This window comes from Ovis canadensis, chromosome 11, assembly GCF_042477335.2.
Source record: "Ovis canadensis isolate MfBH-ARS-UI-01 breed Bighorn chromosome 11, ARS-UI_OviCan_v2, whole genome shotgun sequence".
Taxonomy (NCBI): domain Eukaryota; kingdom Metazoa; phylum Chordata; class Mammalia; order Artiodactyla; family Bovidae; genus Ovis; species Ovis canadensis.
The window spans coordinates 12,488,274-12,494,963 of NC_091255.1; the positions used below are offsets into that span (position 1 = coordinate 12,488,274).

At 38.6% G+C, this 6,690-nt stretch overlaps 1 pseudogene; it reads right to left on the minus strand.

Moving 5' to 3' along the window:
• Positions 1-2,202: 2,202 nt before the first annotated feature.
• On the minus strand, positions 2,203-4,222 carry LOC138414832 (60 kDa heat shock protein, mitochondrial pseudogene; annotated as a pseudogene).
• Between the last annotated feature and the right edge of the window lie 2,468 nt (positions 4,223-6,690).

Below are 6,690 nucleotides of genomic sequence, written 5' to 3' on the forward strand. Positions count from 1 at the left end.
AAGGAAGAAAAAAAAATCCCTAAAAGGCAGCAATTGCATTTTACATTCACCTCAAATTATAAATCTTTAAAATAATTCAACTTAAAATTATGATTTAATTTTTATTTCCTAAACAACATATGTAATTATCATACCACAAAAAATGGACACAAAAATGGGATAAACGGTCTGATAATGCAACAAAAGCAGGCAGATCTAGGATATATACAAGAATTGGTTATTTTTTTCCTATTACTAGGCCCTACAGTCAAAAACCAAATACATGCACACCCACCTCCCTTACACCTTGCCTCTTATGTTTCAGTATGTCCTCTGTCTTCTGATCTCAGTACAAAATTCCTTTTTATTATTTATAGTCTACTATGCACTCAAGGGGCTTTCCTGGTGGTTCAGACAGTAAAGAATCTGCCTGCAATGCAGGAGACCCCGGTTAGACCCCCTGGGTTGGGAAGACAACTTGGAGAAAGGAATGACAACCCACAGCAGTGTTCTTGCCTGGAGAATTCCATGGAGAAAGGAACCTGGTGGGCTACAGCTCATAGAGTTGCAGAGTCAGACATGACTGAAACAACTTAGCACGCGTGCACTCAAATCTTCCCACCAATAGCAGACCACACCATATAAGTGGTTTTCAAATTTGAGCTTAATATCTGCATCACCTTGGTAAAACACAAATTGCTAGGTCTTTCCCAGAGACTCTGGGTCAAGAATTTGCATTTCTAATAGGTTTCCTTTCTTGAAGAGAAAACTGATATCTGACATTATTTTGCTGACTAAGATCCATATAGTCAAAGTTAAGCTTTTTCCAGATGTGAGAGTTGGACAATAAAAAAGACTGAGTGCCAAAAAATTGAAGCTTTCAAATTACAGGGCTGGAGAAGACTCCTGACAGTCCCTTGGACTGCAAGGTGATCAAACCAGTCAATCCTAAAGGAAATTTGAGTTGGTTTCAATGAGGTGGATGAACTTAGAGTATTTATACAAAGTGAAGTAAGTCAGAAAAAGAAAGACAAATATTGTATATAGCACATATATATGGAATCTAGAAAGGTGGTGCTGATGAATATTCACTAGAAGGACTGATGCTGAAGCTCCAATAATTTGGCCTGATGATGCAAAGAGTCAGCTCCCTGATGACTCTCAGACCTGATGTTGAGAAAGATTGAGGGCAAAAAGGAAGAGGGTGGCAGAGGATGAGATGGTTAGATAGCATCACCAATTTAATGGACATGAATCTGAGCAAACTCTAGGAGATAGTGAAGGATAGGAGAGCCAGGTGTACTGAAGTCCATGGGGACACAGAGAGTTGGACATGACTTAGTGACTGAACAACAACAACAGGTTTTCAGTTATGCCAATATTGCTGTTCCAGAGACCACACTTTGAAAACTATTGTCCTATAGTTTCATTGATTATCCTGGGCTCGAGAAGGCAGACCTGATTTCAGATACTCTCCTCAATTATCCTTCAAGGTTATTATTCCTTATCAGATTTTAAAGTGCTGAGATGAGGTGGGGTATTTATAAAATGAGAACAAGATTAAACACTTGAACAAAGTCACTTTCCTTCTCATTGTCTTTGTCTTCCCTCTCACATATCCCACCCCCACAGGGTGGCTAATCTTATCTATTTCATTCAGAAAATATGATCTCAATCAGTGGTCCCCAACCTTTTTGGAACCAGGGACAAGTTTAGTGGAAGACCATTTTTCCACAGATGGGAAGGAGGGTGATTTGAGGATGATTCAAGTGCATTACATTTATTGCACACTTTATTCTATTATTATTACATCAGCTCCACCTCAGATCATCAGGCTTCAGATCCTGTACACTGGGGACCCCTGATCTAAATTATACCATTCATTTTATCGTGTAAATTGCTTACTTCAGTTATATTAAGTCATTTAATCATATTCATTTGTTAAAAGAAATTTGTTAGATTAAATGATCAGATCCTTCAGTTATAAGTATTTCAGCCACATAGATTATTTTTTTTTTACTTTGAACAATTTTTATTACACAAAGGTTGTCACATAATTGGATATTTCTCTACTCTGTACACAATTGTTCTTACTCTCCACAGAAAGGCTGTTTCTTAACTTCTCATCTGGTGATAGCAAGCACTAAAATCCTGATTTTAACAGAATAGTAGTAAAAATGCCTCAGTGATTTAAGTTGAAAGCAGTACATTGGTACACAGCTCTTAAGCTCATTTATCAGGAATGTACAAATGTCTTTATTTAAAAATACAAAATAAATTATCTGTAGGCATGGACAATGACAGCAGTAAACCATTCTATGTTGTCAACTGAAACCAGTAACTGATGGTTTTAGTTATTTTCTTAAACATCAGCCAGCCTTCTCTTCAGTCAGCTCCTTCAACTGACCTCTCCTGAAGTTATTGGTGAGGAACACTGCCTTGAGTTTCCTCTCACAGTTCATCAATAATGGCAAAGCACTATTCTAAGAGTTAGAACATGCCACCTCCCATGCCACCTCCCATTCCACCCATGCCACCCATTCCAGTATCCTTCTCTTCTTTAGGAATTTCTGTGACGACAACTTCTGCTGTTGTTAAGAGAGAGGCCACTCCGGCAGCATCCAGTAATGCAGTTCTTACAACCTTAGTTGGATCAGTGATTCCCTTTTCCACCATATTCACAAAATCTCCAAGCATAGCATCATAACCAACTTCTGAAGAACTCTGCATAATTTTCTCAACTATCAGTGATCCTTCAACACCTGCATTCTTAGCAATGGTCATTGCAGGAATTTTGAGTGTTTTTTTTAATGATTTCTATACCTGTTTTTTGATCTTCATTAGCTGGAGTTATTGACTCCAAGGCTGGAATGCACCGAAGCAGGGCACAGCCCCCTCCCAGAACAATGCCTTCTTCAACAGCAGCTCGTGTAGCATTAAAGGGCATCTGTCACTCTGTCTTTCTTTTCATTCACTTCAACATCACTTGTCCCACCAACCTTCAACACAGCAACACCATCTGAGAGTTTTGCCAGATGTTCATTCAGTTTTTCCTTTTCATATTCGCTGGTTGTGATGTCTAACTGCTCAATGATCTCTTGGATACGCTTTTCAATTTGAGCCTTGTCACCTTTCCCTTTCAAGAGCATGGCATCATCTTTGGTCACAATGACCTCTCCGACTTTTCCTAAGTCATGAGGCTGAACATCTTCAAGATTTAGAGTTAGTCCTTCTTCTCCAAATACTGCACCACCAGTAGCAATAGCCATGTCTTTAAGCTGGTTCTTTCTATTGTCACCAAAACCTGGAGCTTTGACTGCCACAACTTGAAGACCAACTTTCAGCCTGTTCAAAACAAGGGTACTTAGAGCTTCTCCATCCACATCTTCAGCAATTATGACCAAGGGCTTCCGGTGAGCATTGGCAATTTCAAGAGCAGGAACAATGGACTGGACACTAGAAATTTTCTTTTCACTCAACAGAACATATGCATCTTGGAATTCACATTTCTGACCTTTGGATGTATTAATAAAGTATGGAGAAATGTACCCTCTGTCAAACTTCATGCCTTCAATAATTTCTAATTCATCATTCAGTGTTTTTTCATCCTTTACTGTGATAACACCCTTTCTTCCAACTTTTTTCATGGCATCAGAAATGATGTTGCCAATTTCTTTGTCTCCATTTGCAGAAATTGTAGCAACCTGAGCAATCTCTTCAGGGGTTGTCACAGGTTTAGACTGCTTCTTAAGTTCAGCAATTACAGCATCAACAGCTAACATCACACCTCTCCTGATTTCCACTGGATTAGCACCTTTGCTAATCTTCTCGAAGCCTTCCTTGGCAATAGAGCATGCCAGTACAGTAGCAGTAGTGGTGCCATCCCCGGGCTCTTCGTTTGTGTTATTGGCAACGTCTTGAACAAGTTTAGCGCCAATATTTTTATATTTATCTTTTAAATCAATAGACTTTGCAACAGTCACACCATCTTTTGTCACTTTGGGACTTCCCCAACTCTGTTCAATAATCACTGTCTTTCCCTTTGGCCCCATAGTAACGGCTACAGCATCGGCTAAAAGGTCTACACCTTGAAGCATTAAGGCCCGAGCATCTGCACTGAATTTTACATCTTTGGCGTAAGCCCGAGTGAGATGAGGAGCCAGTGCCCTGGACACTGGCCTCATTTGACGAAGGACTGCGGGTAATCGAAGCATTTCTGCGGGACAGCGGCGCGACGTGCGGGCGACGAAACAGGCTGTGGGTGGCGAGTGAGGGCCACATAGATTATTAAAAGTAAAAGACCATCTTGGGATCAACTGATCTCTTTAATCTTTAACTTAATTTTGTTATGTGTGGTATGTATGTGTGTGTGTGTGTATGTAGACTTCCCATTTACTTATTCTTGATATAACTTAATAAGAAATAATTTTCAACAATGCCTCTAGTGACAATAAGAACTATTGAATTAGGTCTTATGCCTTCAGCTCATCCACTGAGATGTGGGTGAAGTGAAAGTGACACCCATTCCAACATACCTTTGGGTTTTTTTCTCCCTCAAGAAAGCTGAATTGGTTCTGCTTTATAAGCGAATGAAGAACTGCTCTATGCCCCAAGAGAAGAAAAACAGATAAGATTTAAAAGAATAAATACTCACATGTAAAAATGCATTAAATAAGTGAATAGACAGATAAAAGTAAATGATGACAGAGATGATAGACAGGCAGACAATGAAGACATTTCTCTAACTGACTGATTACTTTCAAGAATTAAAATTCAAAAAGAAAACCATAGGAAAATTTCTTGCTAATGAAAAAGAAAAAAGACATGGAGCTTTATATCTTCACTCAAACTGAAAAGTAAGGACCTCAAAAACAGATAATCTTTATCAATTTTTCTAGAATCTGGCTAACAAAGGTATTTCCTTCATATATTTTTACACAAAGTAAAGTATAAAATATGATTAAGTAGAAATTCCCTTTTCTCACTTTTTCAGGCCTTTTTTTTTTCCTCTTGAGAAAACCATTGTCATTAATTTATAATATATCCTATTTATTGCATTTGTATGCATCTATGGGAAAATATATTGTTTTATAATGTTGCATATATTTTTAAAGGATTATTCTTCATATTTTTTTCCATATTGACCTCTCCCACAAACACACACACACACATTGGGAACTCATGTATACCCGTGGTGGATTCATGTCAATGTATGGCAAAACTAATACAGTATTGTAAAGTAAAATAAAATAAAATTAAAAATAAAATAAAATACATCTTTCTTGAATTCTTTTTTGGTTATTTTCTAATTAGAGTCATTCTCACATAAGCATTTATATGGTAAATTGATGCACCTTTGTGAAACTCCAGTTTTCATAGATTATGAGAATTTATGTGCAAGTTAACTACTGACTGGAAAAAAAAAAAAAAAGGACACTGTGAGAGCTGTCAGTTATTCTGGGCAAAAAGAGGGCTATACTCCACAGACTAATGCCTATAGACAGCATTTCAGATAGCTCTGAAAAACTTCCCCAAAGATGTAGGGGCAAAGTGCTGCATATATGTGGTTTTGATGAAGGTCATGTAATCTAGCCCAGGTTGTTTTTGTTGTTGTTGTGTTTTGTTTTTTTTGTTTTTTTTTTTTTTTTTTGCTGAATTTTGCTGCTAGTCTCATGAAAATTACTGCTAGTCATGAGGACCAGATGTCACCATGAAGGATTTTAATGCTTTTCTAGATATGAGGAGATGAAAGAATTGGGCTCAGAAAATCTTCTTCTGAAATTATCTGTCTGAAGATTTGCCAAATTTTCTCAGAGCACAGAGTGCCTCATTCCTGATCTCCGCCTGAACTCCTTTCAGGGATTGTTGAAGGTTAGCAGCTGCAGCAGCTCACAGTTTATTCATTGTAGAGGTAAATGGCAAGTGTCAATTTGTATTTGGCATAACATCCAGAGTCCTCAATTTTATTTATTTTACTTTTCTATTAGCAGGTTTATTTGAAGAAAAAAGCTGGGACACATCAAAGGCAAGCAAGGTACATATCAGTTTAGTTGCTCAGTCGTGTCTGACTATTTGCGACCCCATGAACCACAGCACACCAGGCCTCCCTGTCCATCACCAACTCCCAGAGTCCACCCAAACCCATGTCCATTGAGTCGGTGATGCCATCCAACCATCTCATCCTCTGTCATCCCCTTCTCCTCCTACCCTCAATCTTTCCCAGCAACAGGGTCTTTTCAAATGAGTCAGCTCTTCTCATGAGGTGGCCAAAGTATTGGAGTTTCAGCTTCAATATCAGTTCTTCCAATGAACACCCAGGACTGATCTCCTTTATGGGGATGGACTCCAGGATGGACTGGTTGGATCTCCTTGCAGTCCAAGGGCCTCTCAAGAATCTTCTCCTACACCACAGTTCAAAACCATCAATTATTTGGCGCTCAGCTTTCTTTATACTCACACATCCATACATGAAAAACCATAGCCTTGACTAGACAGACCTTTGTTGACAAAGTAATGTCTCTGCTTTTTAATACGCTATCTAGGTTGGTCATAACTTTCCTTCCAAGGAATAAGTGTCTTCTAATATCATGGCTGTAACCACCATCTACAGTGATTTTGGAGCCCAGAAAATTAAAGTCTGCCACTGTTTCCACTGTTCCCCCATCTATTTGCCACGAAGTGATGGGGCCAGATGCCATGATCCTAGTTTTC